General features: G+C 41.0%; 1 pseudogene; it reads right to left on the bottom strand.

Moving 5' to 3' along the window:
• Positions 1 to 439: 439 nt before the first annotated feature.
• Positions 440 to 9,869, bottom strand: LOC128367243 (uncharacterized; annotated as a pseudogene).
• Positions 9,870 to 15,704: the final 5,835 nt, after the last annotated feature.

Genomic DNA, 15,704 nt, shown 5'->3' with positions numbered 1-15,704 from the left:
ATCAAGCGCATGAGTAATGCGCAGCTCAACAGAATAAGGTTCTGTAAAAATAAAGATAAAGATAAAGAAGCTTCATTGTCATTGCACATAAGATACAATGAAATTTCGTTTGGCAGCAATCCTTACAGTTACAATCGGTATAAATATAAATAAATATGTATGTTTATATTACATAAATAACAACATATCTAAAAATATGTACAAAAATCAAGTAACAACAAGAACAAGTTAAAGTTCAGGTAAAATTGCAGTATGTTCATTGTTTCTGTAGCAGTCTCTTCACCGCCATGGGGTTTGCCTTGTTTGAGTCTGTTTGTACAGGCTTGCATTACTCTGAGTCTGTCAGACGGGAGTCTGGTGAACAGAGAGTGACATGGGTGAATGGGATCATTCTACATCTTTTTGGCCCGCCAGAGGAGACGTCTCGAGTAGATCTCTTCTAGGCGTGGGAGTGGGGACTGGACTCAGGACTGGAGGCAGTCATGAGGAACACCAGTGTTGAGGACGATGGTGGAGGATGTGGAAGTGCCCAAGTCTGTTCGTCAGAAAGTCCTTGATCCACAGACAGAGGGGGTTCCGAGTTGCAATATCTGCAGTTTGTTGATCAGTCGGCTGGGGCTGATGGAGTTGAATGCCGAGCTGAAGTCAACAAACAGCATCCTGATTTACATCAGGATGCTGTTTATTGACTTCAGTTAGGGCTTTCTAGGTGACTGAGGGCAGTGTGGAGGGCGATGGAGATGGCTCTCATCATCAGAGGTTTTGGGCACAGGGATTATGGTGGCAGTTTTCAGGCAGGTGGGAACTGTGGCTTGAAGATGTTAGTGAATACTGCAGCAAGCTGATAAGCGCATGATTTCAGCACCCTCGCTGGTACTCCATCCGATCCTGGTGCTTTGCTGATGTCGATGCCACGCAGGACCCGCAGTACCTGATGTTGTTGAGGGGGGGGGGGGGGGGCTGGTCATGTTCTGAGTATGTGTGGACCATGTTATTATTGAAAACGGGGTATATCCGTTTTTATAAATACCCGGCTACGTGTGTACATGGCCTATATGTAATGGGTTTTTTTTATAGTCTTGGTTTTATTGGACAAGTTAAAGTAATGTAAGAATAGAAGTGTTTATTCTGTTGTTTCTATAGGGTCTTAATGTGGTATAATATGCTGTGGTTTTTAGTATCTTAGTGAAATGTTAGGGCCATCACTGTGTGTTGGTTTCTGTGCATGAGGGGAGGAGGGATGTTGTTTGTCTAATACATGGGTAAGGTTATGGTTACTCAGACCAATGGTAGTTACATTTAAAATGCAGTCTGCAAAAAACTCAGTGTCTACTTTATTTGGACATTTGTACTAATTAATGCAATATGATTCAACTGGTCTGGCAATATGTGTAAAGCAGAAGGGTGTGTGAATATTAATTGACTTAGTACTGAATTTGAATTCCCCAATGTGTCAACAAAAACAAAAGCATTTGCTAAACATTAATATTGTAAATGTAAAATGTATTAATAGCTGTTGAATTGAAGCAGGTTATATAGGTATAGCATATAAAGTTAGTACTGTATGTATAAACATTTACAAATAGCACAATGTTGGCATCTTGAGATGTATAATAATGGGTGTTATTTATGCTGACCAAGTTCAAAAGTTGCTCAATGTCCAATTCAGTTTTTGTAATTTGTAATTTACAAATGAAATATGTGGATGCTATTCTAAATGTTATACACAATGAATATATCAAATGTCTTCATGTTATTACAGTATAAATATAATATAAAACATTTATGTCCATGGTACTGTTAAATATACTACTACTTGTTGCCTGTGGCCGTAATTATATTTGTCAAAATTGTTTAGAAGATAACATTTTAATCTTCTCTTTGGTATTAGGTCCAGGAAGCAATGGCTGTGAGGCCAAAACAGGTATGTGTCTTTTTGAAATCTTTACTTTATACTGATGTAGACTCTTCACTAGAATAGTTAGTAGTTGTTATGATTCAGTTTTGATGGAGGATTTTAAAATTAAAAAGTGACAAAACTGACAACAGACAAACCAAACAAGATTTCACATCTGGAATCATAAATTAGGGTTAGGGAGGATGGGACAAATGATACATTTTTAAATCAATATGATTCTCTTTTGAAAGTACTTAGTGTGGACTCATGTTACTCCTGAGCTCAGGCTAAATAGATTACTACTCATGTCTGTCATGCCAGCTACATTTTTAAGAAATAAGAACTGTTTACTGTATTCAGTATTGAAACTGAATATGATAGGCTTCATAAAAGACTTAAAGGGAAAGAATACTTTGGATTGCTGGAGTGCAATCGTGTGTAACACTGCAGGAAGTCAGGTAGAGATGGTGAGTTCAATGTTGTTTATCATCAAAGTTTGTATAATGTATTTGTATAATGATAAAAAGCTTTGTTGAGGTATCCTAATAGTTGTTTTTCATACTTCAATTCATCAGTTTTAAATCAAGTTTCAAATCAAGTATTATTAAAGTACTGCCTACCATTTCATTGTTGTTCAGTCATCATTTTATTAAGCTTAATGTGTTACATTGTGGATTAGCAACCACAAGTAGACTTGACAGGCAGGAGCAGTTTAGCAATAAATTAGATTATTTTGGTAGCATGCAAAATGTAGGTTATCAATACAAAAACAATGAGTGGAGGCAAACCAGAAGGGTTGAGAAACGCAGGCTAAAGACTAAAAAACAAACTGTCAACATCATATGGGTAGACGGGCAGATACAGGTCACAGGACTTAATTGCTGTGGCTTGGAGGCACATTAAAATATCTGGCAAATAACTAAGGCTTCTAGGCTGGTACTGTAGATATACTCTGGGGAGTTTCATACAGTGGAGTAGGTGCTCAGGCAGGTGGAAGATCAACAGATGTTAGTGGACAGAAAGAATGAATTGAACAGATAATGATAGTGAGAATTTAATCAACTTAATTGGGATGGGTGTGGATGAGATGTCACTTTTTGTTTGCTTGTTTTTCAGATGGAGGTTCTGACCTCTTCTCTCTTAAAGTAGCTGTATGTAACAAATATATTCCAAATAATCATAAAATGGCCCTAAAATGTAACCAGACATTAAGGAATCATGTTCATTTCAAACACTGATATCACTGACAATAGTAGTCCAGCCATAATATTCACATTTAAAAAGCTCAGTTGCAGCCCACAAGTAATGTTTATGTTGTCATTCTGTGTTTTGGCCTGATGTGCCACTCACCACCTATCAACCAATCACAAAGTCGGTAGTGTTTCAGTAGCCAGGTTGCCAGTTGCCACTGAGCTGCAGCTAGGGAACACTGCAGATAATGTCTGATGTTACAAAACCAAAAACAACTTGCACAATCTGTTCAGTTTTAGCATCATCTTGGTGTTTGGCCGCTGCAACAAGGAAATAGGGAGAAGCAAATTCATCTTCATACCTTGCATCAGCATTACAAAATTTAGGTTTTCCCTTTCTTTCTGGATAACTAATATCCCATAGTTTACAGTCAGGGGAAGAATCCAGTTGTTGTTTAGTGAAACACCATAATTCCAGAGGTACAAGTTGAGGAACTTCGAGTGTGAATTTTACCTTCATCCTTCCTGGCTTAATTAACTCCGTCTCCACCAACCTCTTATCATAAACTCTCACAGTAACATCATTCCGTTACAATTAATGTCCCTAGGGAAAAATAAAATGAATTGAAAACATTTCATGAAAATCATTGAAAAACATTTCATGCAAATCATAACAATTCCCCTCTTATGTACCACATATGCCTATTCTGTCACATGACACATGAGTTCTGCCTTCCGGCCAACAAGGGCAGTTGTGAAGCTCACCCTCAAAGGAATGAAGAACCCCTGAAACAATGAAGTATTAAGGAGCTCAGGACAGATATCATGAGTCATATGCACCTATCTCACAGAAGCTATATTTCCCTAAAGATCCTGAAAAAGCAAACAAGAACCCTGTGCTAACTACTCCTAGTCTAGCAAGGTGCTTAAGGCCACGCCTCGATGGTATGGAGGTAACAAGACCTATGTGTTTACTCTATCTTATCCCATTAGGAAACCTTACTCTTTAAAAGGTGGTACATACATACACATGTGATTACAGCAATACAGCAAAATACTCATTTCATCCCTGAAAAGGAAAAGTTAAATCACATTAACAATTTTAATCATTGTCACACATTTAATTTATGCACTGACGAGTCTTCAACCCATGTACTTAACGTACAGTCGAGGGTCACCACCATGGAGAGGTTACTAGCACTTTCGAAGCATGGTGGCCTTGAATCCATCATCCATCTCATCCTCTTCATCAGTTGCAGTTTTTTTCTTTTTCATTGCATTCAAATACACATTTATGAAATCAAAATCACATACAACATTCTCTATAAACTAAACAAAGAAATGATTCTGCGTATTCAAACTAGAGAAATGTTTAACTGTACTTCATTAAACAAAAATGATTAAAGTGATTAATAGTTATTTTGAAATTTGGAACACACAATAAAATCTGGAATCGTTAAAACAATGAAACCCTGAAAGGAAAATAAAACAAGGAGTACATGAACACCCAGAAGCCTCTGAGTTTCATCCGCAGACAGCAGGTGATACGCATCTGCCTCAGTTTAACACTCAGACACATCACGCCTCCCACTATCTGACTCCCTGATTCATTAAACTAAATACTTTTGCTTACAGACCTGAGGTCTCCTCCTCCTCATCATCATCTTCCAGGGAGAGGTCATCCAGCCCAAGACGCTGTATCCACTCCTCAAAGCCTCGATAATCATAATATCTCATTGTCACATTATTGTTAACATTTGCGTCGACAGTTGTACACACCTGGGGTGCTTGAATGACGGATTTAGTGGTCTTCTTCACCACCAGCTTAATCAGCCGACTCATACAGGCACAGAGGAGGATGAGGAGGAGAATGATGACCAGCAGTGTAGTCAAAAGCTTGATCAGGTTGGACCCCCATGGCCCGAAAATACCTGTAAATCTCCAAAATTAAACCCATGGTTAACATGTAATTCCTTTATACCTAATGCAGTTTCATGTGCCATATCCATCACTGCAGCTGTTGCATCAGAAATGTAAGAACAACATTCAGAGCCTATAACTTTACAGGTGCCACCTTGTGATGCAAGCAGGAGGTCAAGAGCCATTCTGTTCTGTAGAACTACTGTTTTGACTTCCTGTAACTCCTTATGTTCAGCCAACATAGCTCTACTGGAGGCATTCAGGTGACTTTCTAAGACTTTAGATAAAGATGCAAGTTCCTGTTGTGACACATAAACACCATACCAGGGTAAAAGAACGCTAATGACACGTTGGGAGGATTTTAACTCTCTCCTGTATCTATGCAATGGAGGATACAGTGAAGCTATTTCTGAGGCATCTACTTTCCTGATCAGGGGAATCAAATAAGCTAAATAGCAAATACCTTTTGATTCTTCGTACGGCATGCAGGAATAAGCTTTGTCACCACAAATTAAATACACTCTCTCAGGCAGGGGAGACTGCTTTAGAGTGACATTTACTACCGTATTACAACTGCTCTGTCCTAACTCCTCCTGCCCTGACCCTACTCCTCGGAAACACAATGGAACATTTTGCAGTGCATGAGTGGGCACAGGGGGCAAATAAACTGAACAGTCCCTCAGGGGTGTCTGCTCACTTTGCTGAGGCTCTGTGCAGTTCCGCACCTGTACTTTAACTAACCCTATTGACATACTTCCAGTCCATGGTTGCACATAGACTAGAGCTTCAGCCAAAATAGTGGAGGTGTACGGTTGAGGAACACACACCTTGCCTTCAGGAGGTTCCGAACAATTTGTTTGGGTCAGACTAACTTGGACTCTATACTCAAAACCAAGTTTCACATACATTTGAATGTGGATAATACGGAGGAGGGTTGTGTGGTTAAACCCTGCTGGCAAATATTGGTCATTGATACTTTGTGCAACATGTCGTGCAATGTCAGCATGTTCTGCGGATTTAACAGAGTCAATTGGATAGGTGGGGGTCTAACAATCATCTGCATCATCATTAAGTCTCGAACTCAAATCATTCCAATTGGACTTTTCATAGTCAGCTTTGGTGAATGGAATTGGACTAAGCATAGGAGAATGGATTGACCTTGGCATATTTTGACACAGCCAGCAATTACTGAAATTACGATCACGTGCATAATCAATCATAAGACTAATAGCCGAATTTACTTTTGGCTCAACAGGCTGTTGAGTTTTGTCTTTAGTCAAGTCTTGCACAATCTGTTCAGTTTTAGCATCATCTTGGTGTTTGGCCGCTGCAACAAGGAAATAGGGAGAAGCAAATTCATCTTCATACCTTGCATCAGCATTACAAAATTTAGGTTTTCCCTTTCTTTCTGGATAACTAATATCCCATAGTTTACAGTCAGGGGAAGAATCCAGTTGTTGTTTAGTGAAACACCATAATTCCAGAGGTACAAGTTGAGGAACTTCGAGTGTGAATTTTAACTTCATCCTTCCTGGCTTAATTAACTCCGTCTCCACCAACCTCTTATCATAGGTGGCCCACGTCCACTTTCTCTTCATAAAGATGTCAGGTCTTGCAACATAGCAATCATTTTCTTCACATCTGTCAGTGGGACACTCAAAAACAACAGAGTTCACAGTTCGTTTTGTACGAGACAGAGCTGAAGGTGCTGCACCTCCAGTATTTTCTGGCTCCATTTTAGCAACATCATCACCTTGTTTTTCAGTTTCATGTGCATTTTTGTTGCTACTGAGCTTCAAAAAATGAATTACTCCGTCCTTGCATTCAGAGTCTATTACCTGGTTTGTTTCTCCAGGGCTCTCCTGCAGAGGGCACCCCCTCTTTGAGGACTCTGTAACTACGACTGTATCATGAGCAGAGAAGCCTCCCTGCTCTCCATCTCCTGAAACTTTCAGACCTGTAACTTGGCCCAGTCCACCTAGCAGGAGTGAAAATATGAGTAATCGTCTGATTACCTGCAATTGACCTGCACATCCTCTCCGGCAGCTGGGGGGGCAAGTCTGCACCTTGTGGCATGAATCCATTCTGCCTTTCCTTCGACCTTTAAAGCTGTCCTGGTTGTCAGCAGCACCTGGTACGGTCCTTTCCACCTAGGAGACAAAGACACTTTTTCCAGAGATTTGATTAGTACATAGTCACCCTCCTTAAAAGGATGAATTGGTTCCTCTGATGGTTTGGGGAGCCTCTTGGATACCTGCAAATGATATTTTCTCAAAATCTCTGTTAGTTTTTTTCACATAATCAGTCATGAACTCATCCGTCCAAAGCAAGGTAGTTTTGTGTGGAGTTAAAGGGGGGCTTGTCCCTGTGGACATTGGCCTCCCCATCAACACTTCATGAGGACTAAGTCCTGTGGTTGCGTTTGGTGCACTTCGAATTGAATACAACACCAGAGGTAGGGCGTCAGGCCATTTCAGACCCGTCGCCATTACCGTTTTAGTCAGTCTTTCTTTGATAGTTGCATTCATCCTTTCAACTTGTCCTGAACTTTGTGGGTGATAAGGAACATGTAACTGCCACTTGAATCCTAAGATAGCTGACAGTCCCTTTGTGATGTGTGATACAAAAGCTGGACCTCTGTCACTATCTATTCCCTGTGGCACCCCGAATCTTGGGATTACTTCCCTTAGAAGACACTTCACAACAGTTCTGGCATCTTCTTTCCTGGTTGGGAAGCATTCAACCCACTTTGAAAATCGATCAGTTATGACTAACAAATACTTGTAGCCTTGACAACTGGGCATATGTGCAAAATCTATTTGCATATTTACAAATGGACCTGATGGGGGTTCTAAATGGTCATGTCGCACAGTGCTGTTCTGTTTTCTGGTCTGTTGGCATATCAAGCAACTTTCAACAAGAGTTTGTGAGACCTGTGTGATACCCGGTGCAAACCATTGTGAGCGAATAACATCATTGATCACCCCTCTTCCGACATGTGCTGGTCCGTGTGTAACACGTGCCAGAACATGTAGGAGAGCTCGAGGACAAACTGGTCAACCATCAGGGTGGAGCCACAAGCTAGACTCTGCATCAAGTGTACAACCTTTTCTCAACCAAAGACTACGCTCCCTATCATCAGCGTGATTTTGCAACATCACGACATCATTAACGGAGGGTAGCGAAAATGGATGGACAGGCTGTGTGGAGGCACACTGACGTACCATGGAGGAAGAGGAAGTTGCTGCTTGTTTGGCTGCGAAATCAGCCATTGCATTTCCTCGTGAAACAGGATCATTTTCCTGACTGTGAGCAGCACATTTCACAATTGCAAGCTGGAACGGGCGCATAATGGCGTCTAGCAGGTCATTTACCAACGCATGATGTTGTAATGGCCTGCCAGACGATGACACAAACCCTCTCATTTTCCATAATTGACCGAAATCATGAGCTACACCAAAAGCATATCATGAATCAGTGTAGATGGTGGCAGTTTTACCAGAAGCGATAATACAGGCCCTAGTGAGAGCATATAGTTCTGCTGCCTGCGCTGAAGTGCCAGGAGGCAGAGCTCGTGCTCCCAATCATTTACTACTGCATAGCCCGCTAGGTGAACATTGTCAGATGGTCTGCTAGCTGAACCATCAGTGTAAAGAATCATCTCAGAGTTAGGTATTGGTGTCTGCAATAGGTCTGGCCTTGGTGATGTACACATATCAACAGTAGCAATGCAATCATGCTCAATTTCAGTTGTGTCAATCAGTGGAAGGAGAGTGGCTGGATTTAAGGGGGGTGAGTGCTTTAAAGTTATGTGTGGGCTGGAAAGGATAGTTGCCTCATAACCTGAACGTCTAGCTGCTGTCATGTGTTGAGTAGCTGATGTGTTTAAAATGTGTAATACTGCATGCGGAACGTGCACGACACAGTCATGAGCCAGTACAATGGGAGCGGACTTATCAAGCAGAATAGCAACTGCAGCCACCGCTCTCAGGCAACCCGGCATACCAAGGACTACAGGGGTCGGTCGAGACGAATAGTACGCAACAGGACGGTAGTGAGACCCATGTTTTTGTACTAGAATGCCTGTAGCAAAGCCTTCTCTCTCATGTACGTGTAGATGGAACGGCTGATGATAGTCTGGCAATCCTAATGCTGGAGCCATGGTGAGAGCATGCTTTAAGTTCTGAAAAGCTTTTTGCATGTCATCAGTCCATTGAACTGCAGTGGGAGCTGACTGCAGTGTGGCTGCTCGCAATACAGAGTCCATAGCTGCATACTCATAAATCCAGTGTCTGCAATAGTTCACCATCCCCAAGAATGAAAGCATGCCCTTCTTAGTTCTGGGGGGAGGCATGTTGACCAGCAGTTTCACCCTCTGGTGACAGGAGGCGCTGTCCATCCTTCAGGAGGTGACCCAAATATGTGACCTCAGATCGGCAAAATTGCAGTTTGGGCAGTGATGCTCTATGTCCACACTCAGCCAACCTCTGCAGGAGCAAGATTGAATCAGTTCGACAAGCTTCCTCGGATGGAGAGGCTATCAAAAGATCATCTGCGTACTGCAGAAGTGTTGAACCCCCTGGGAAGTGGAGGTCATCAAGGTCTCTTTTTACCGCTGCTGCGTACACTGTTGGACTCTCAACATAACCCTGTGGCCAACGCCGCCATGTATACTGTTTGCCTTTGAACGTGAATGCAAACAGATACTGGCTATCTGGATGCAATGGTATAGAGAAAAAAGCTGAACATAGATCAATGACTGTGTAGTGTGTTGAATTGGATGGTAACGAGGCTAAAATCGAATTAGTGTCTGGCACAATGGGAGCTGTGGGCACGACAATATTATTAACCCTTTGATGCATAAGATGGGTCAAAAGTGACCCGACAGAGTTTTAATCGTAAATATCTTTGCAATAAATTAATTTCACAATTCAGAATTCCAGGAATTCCTCAACTAACTTGTTTTTGATCATCACAAATTCTTATTTTCATTTTAAATTTTTTACTTTTTTAATAAAAATCATTTTTGTACGACTACCCTTCTAAAGCGCAACATGGGTCAAAAATGACCCGTATTCATTTCCTATGTTATTTCATGCATGGCTGTGTTTCTTTGCTATGTAATTTAAAATATATTAATTTAATCATTTAATATTTCAAAGTATTCATTACATATCTTGTTTTTGATTACCATAAATCATTTTTTTTTCATTTTCTCTGTTTACATGTTGGAACTAAAATAGGTTTTGTATCACTACATCAAGTTTACACACATGGGTCAAAAGTGACCCATGTCACTTTTATTCATAAAATAGTTGCAGTTAGGAACATTTTTACTGTGGACAACTTTTCACTTGTCAGAACTAAACAACTGGACAACTTTTCACATTCCACTCAGAACAAAACAGGCTGCTTTTTTCACATCTGATTCATGTAAGTAGAAGTACAGCTCCGAATTTGGATTCTGTGGCAACATGACGATGGTGAGCTATGTCCCGAAAAAGGGGAAGGCTGTTGTGCTACTAAGCACCATGCATAATGACACAGCAGTAGATGACCATAGTGTCAAAAGGAAGCCAGAAGTGATCCAGTCCTACAACCACACGAAATCTGGAGTGGACACAATGGATCAAATGGTTTGCACGTACACCTGCAAGCGGAGAACACGGAGGTGGCCCATGGTGCTCTGGCACAATATGCTGGATGTTACCACCCTCAACGCCTTCACCAACTACACTGCACACCAACCTGGTTACATGGGTGGTGTGACTAATGCATGGCGGCTCTTCATAAAGGAGCTGGGCAAAGAGCTGGTCATGCCACACATGAGGAGGCGCATGGAGGGCATGCCCCACCTCCAAACCCATATCACAGAGGCAATGGGAAGATGTGGGTTAACCAGGGCAACCACCACCCAGCCACAGGAGGGCCAAGTGAAGAGGAAGAGGTGCAAGATCTGCCCAGCTAGCAAAGATCGAAAGCTAGCATTAATCTGGTGTTCTAAGTGCACCAGCCCTGTGTGCAAGGAGGACAAACATGTCGTTGTCGTTTGTGAGGCATGTAGGCGCTAGATCATAGCTGTCAAACTCAAGGCCCAGGGGCCAAATCCGGCCTGTGGTGTAATTTTATTTGCCCCCCCAGATAATATCTAATGTCTATCAGAACTGGCCCGCCAATATGTCGCATGCACCATTTAGTTAGTATAATTCAGATTAGTTCAGTTAGTTACCCGAATAGTTCAGATTCTATATGTGTGTAACATTAAGGGTGAGTTCATATTTAGGCCCATTCAAATGAATTAATATTATTGCAATAGCTAATAAGCTAAAGCTTTAGGACATTTTCAGATTCAATATGTGTAAAAGTTCATAATAAATATTGAATATTTCCCGCCCTCGACTTGGACCCAGTTTTTTTATTTCGGCCCACTGGGTGTTTGAGTTTGACAGACCTGTACTATATTGCATCTTACTCATAAGAGTTTATTTGATCAGTTTTCTTTTCTTTTATTCATTCATTTTATATGTTCAGCATTCACCACAGTTCACTGCAGTAACACTTCAGATGCACTAACAGTTCAAAACCAGTGTTATCGGTTGTATGGTGTATGCTACATGTGAGTGTGACAAAGTGACAAATGAACATTTCAAATATTAACTGTGTTATCCTTTGGTCCAAATCACTGCTAAAATAATGTTTTTTGACACAATCATTATTATAGTATGTCATTTTTAAAGAAAAATATCACACTTGCATACACGGGTCATTTTCGACCCATGTGTGTAAACTTGATGTAATAATACAAAAGCTATTTTAGTTCATTAATTAAAAAAGGAGAAACAAAAATAATGATTTATGGTTTTCAAAGACAATATATTTAATGAATATTTTGAATATTAAATTATGAAATAAGTTGATTTCCAAAAATATAGCAAAGAAACACTCAACCATGCATGAAATAACACTGTATGTCAATACGGGTCATTTTTGACCCATGTTGTCCCTTAGAGGGGGTTTGCATAGCTTGTGCATCTAAGGGTTAATAGCCTGCAAATCTTGCACAAATCTCCATTCATCTGGACGATTTGGTTTTGGGATGGGCAAAATGGGTGTGTTGCATGGACTGGAAGTTTGCACCAGTACATTTTGATCCAATAGAGATTGAATAACTGTTTCAATTCCAGTAATGGCCCTGTGAGGCAAGTTGTACTGTCTGATAGCTGGCAATGTGACATTTGGTTTGAGTGTGACTTTATGAGGTGGAGCTGAATTCACAAAACCTACATGATTTTTATGTTTTGCCCATAAATATGAGGGAACCTCTGATAATTCTGATGGAACCCCATATTCTGCAGGGTGAGGTGGCTGAAACAAAACAAATGTGCTATCTGGTAACTGAGTGTTCTCACTTAATGATAACAAATACAGTTCCTCGCCCAAGTGTATTATTGTTTGGTTTTGAGAGGCTGTTACAGCTCCTCTCAGTGCTTGGCATCGAGCCACCATTTTACCAAGATGTTTTGCCTCTTTTCCGGGCGCAACAGCTACAGTGATGTGTGGAAATGAATCTTTAACATCAAACAGTGTATGTTGTGTATCAGGCAGTCGAATTGGAATAGCGCACCCCTGCGGACCAACAAACAAACATTGCTCACTCTCCAACCCCTCTTGTTTGTTTAGGAAATCATTCGCCAATACCTTATACTGTTCCAAAGGGTTAAAGGCTGCTGTGCAATGACACGTCAGGAGAGGCCTCATGGCAGACATCAATGATGCACATGCTGGTGATGTTGTGGCAATTTTCTGAATGTTGGGCACTGTGAACATAGAAGACATGTTAAAATTTGGCAATGTCCAACAGTACAAACACTCAACAGTGGATTGCAAAAACTGAAATGCTTGGGCTGCTCTGTGATCAGGTAGAGTTAAAAACAGCCCTTCAGGGGTGCAGTGAATTGTTGCATGGAGCTTACAAAGCAAATCTCGCCCCATGAGGTTAATTGGGCTCTTCTCAGATATCAGAAAAGAGTGCTGTACATTTGTGCCTTCTACTGTACCTTTCTGCTAGCTCTCTCTCCTGTCTAACTCTGTCTGCAGCTTCTGCTAGCTCTCTCTCCTGTCTGTATCTTTCTGCTAGCTCTCTCTCCTGTCTAACTCTATCTGCAGCTTCTGCTAGCTCTCTCTCCTGTCTAGCTCTTTCTGCAGCTTTGGCTAGCTCTCTCTCCTGTCTAGCTCTATCTGCAGCTTCGGTTAGCTCTCTCTCCTGTGTAGCTCTTTCTGCAGTTTCGGTTCTAGCATAGGAATATGATGCGTCTCAACACGGGCAGCAATTTTCTCTATGGCAGTTTTCAACTCAGTAGAGCACTTCTCAGGCCTTTTCTCATCCACATGCACTCCATATCTCTGACGAGCCACAGTTATCCACACTCGCATGCATTCTCTCATGTAAGCAAAGTTCCAGGATGGATTACCCATGTTTGTGTTAACATTCCTCTCAGCCATTTGCAGTTTCTCTTTCGCAAACGACCCCTCATACGGCCACTCTCTCTCTGTCCAGTCATTCATGAGGGAGGAGAACGGAAACACAAAATGCCATCCTTTTAACCTGCCCACAACTCCTGCTGGCACATATGGAGAAAACATGTCTTGAAACTGTCTTGCTGGATCAACTGGTTGTGCTGAACTTGTGTGTGCCTGTGCCTGTGCCTGTGGATTATCAAGTTGATTTGTCTGTTCCACATTTTCACTGGTGTTTCTTACTGTTTGACAATCTCTCTGTCTTCTAAATTTTGTTGAATCAATTTGTATAACCATTTTAGACTCCAAACTACCACCTGCGCTGGACGTATCATTGCCCATTTTTTTATCACTTTACAACATCAGATAAAACATACGATTTCAACAGCATCTAGGACTCCAACTCCTCTTTTACAATAGCAGCAGTGTTGGTTTGAAGCTTAGAATATACGTGTATACACAAATTTACCGGCGCCAAGGCTCAAACCGAGCCATGTCTCCCAAAGGACACAGAGCAGATAGTCCGCAATCTTGATTTAAGCGAGGTAGATCCAATTACTATCCCCGAAAACGTCTTTTCTTACAGCTTAAACCTCATGCGGGACCCCCTGTGTCGAGCTCAGCCCGAAGCTGGCCCAGAAACCAAAACAGCCACAATGTGGCCCTACGAGGGGTCGAAAACACCCACCCCTCCTGACCCTCCAACACCACACACTCTGCTATTACAACCAATCGTTGTCAATCACACTGATTCGGATACAGTATCCATGTTTTAGTCAAATGGATGTTTCGTCTGTGATCAGTGCCAATTGATGGGCTTTCTTACTTTTGTCAATTTGCAAAATTAAAATCAAAAAGGTTCTTTTATTTTGATCTCGTCAAACAACGACATGGTAAGGCATAAATTCATAAAATTTGCACTTACCCAGTCCTTGTTATGTTGAGATCCTGTTCCGGTGACGCCAGTTTGATAGTGATTTTAATTATGCAGCCCATATAACAATGGAGGGAGTAGACAGGAGTCCAGTATGTCTTGTATTGAAAAAGGTTTATTTACTTGATCAAGGATAAACGAGCGAATGATCAGTACACATTACATGCCCTGATGCTTCCTTCAATTCTGAAGTTTCTCTCCTCCAGGTATAGACTTTAAACCACAGATAATGCCCAAGGTTGAGCCATGCCCAAATATGGACAGATCCAACACATCTACAACATACAGAATTTAGTGTACTGGTCTATAGACAAAACATTGCTTAGACAACACTCAGGACCTTTGTCCTACATCCAACACTATATCAAACCTCTGACTCCAGCTGCCTCGACTCCATTCAGGGAAAACAGTCAAACACATATCTGACCTCGGCTGCTATAGCAACACTATCAGAGTGGCTCCTGTTTTCCCCAAAAGGAGCAGACACACAGAGACAGTGTCTAAACCCTATCATTTGGTGAGGCCTTGCGATGACCGCACAGCCTAGTTTGACCCAGTGCATATTAATGATGGAAAATTCCCTAACAGTGCTAATGTTTGTCTATTATTGTTATAGATCAGTGTCCAGGGGCAAGCTTTGTTAAGAGGCCCTCACAGACAAAGAAAAAGAAGAAGAAAAGAGGACAACAGTCCAAGACAGTCAAAGCAGTGGGTAAGTTCTTTAAAACTGGATGGAAAAAGCATACAAAGTTCACCCATACTCAAATATAATATATGTACATCCACTCACCGGCCACTTTATTAGGTACTCCTTGCTTGTACTAGGATGGACCTCAACATAGATAGATTCAATAAGGTGCTGGAAACGTTTGGTACATATTGACATGATAGCATCACAGTTGCTGCAGATTTGTTGACTGCACATCCATGATGCAAATCATGTAAATATAAAAGATAGGCATGTATTAATAAAATTAATATATACATATTTAACATATATGAGCATATAGAATTTTAAGTATGTTGTTTTAATAAACTTGCATATATAAATAAAATCTATATCCTGTTATGGTCGCAACATGTAATGCCTTATATAAATTCATCATATAGAAGATATTAATAGATATTTTTAATTTGTACATATACACATTTTACTAGGGCTGGGTATTGCCAATGATTTGCTGAATCGATTCAATTCCGATTCACAGGGTCCCGATTCGATTCGATTCAATATCAATTCAATTTC

The sequence above is a fragment of the Scomber japonicus genome, chromosome 2 (assembly GCF_027409825.1).
Source record: "Scomber japonicus isolate fScoJap1 chromosome 2, fScoJap1.pri, whole genome shotgun sequence".
NCBI lineage: Eukaryota > Metazoa > Chordata > Actinopteri > Scombriformes > Scombridae > Scomber > Scomber japonicus.
Note: the sequence above shows the minus strand (reverse complement) of the source record. Positions and strands in the feature narration are given on the sequence as shown.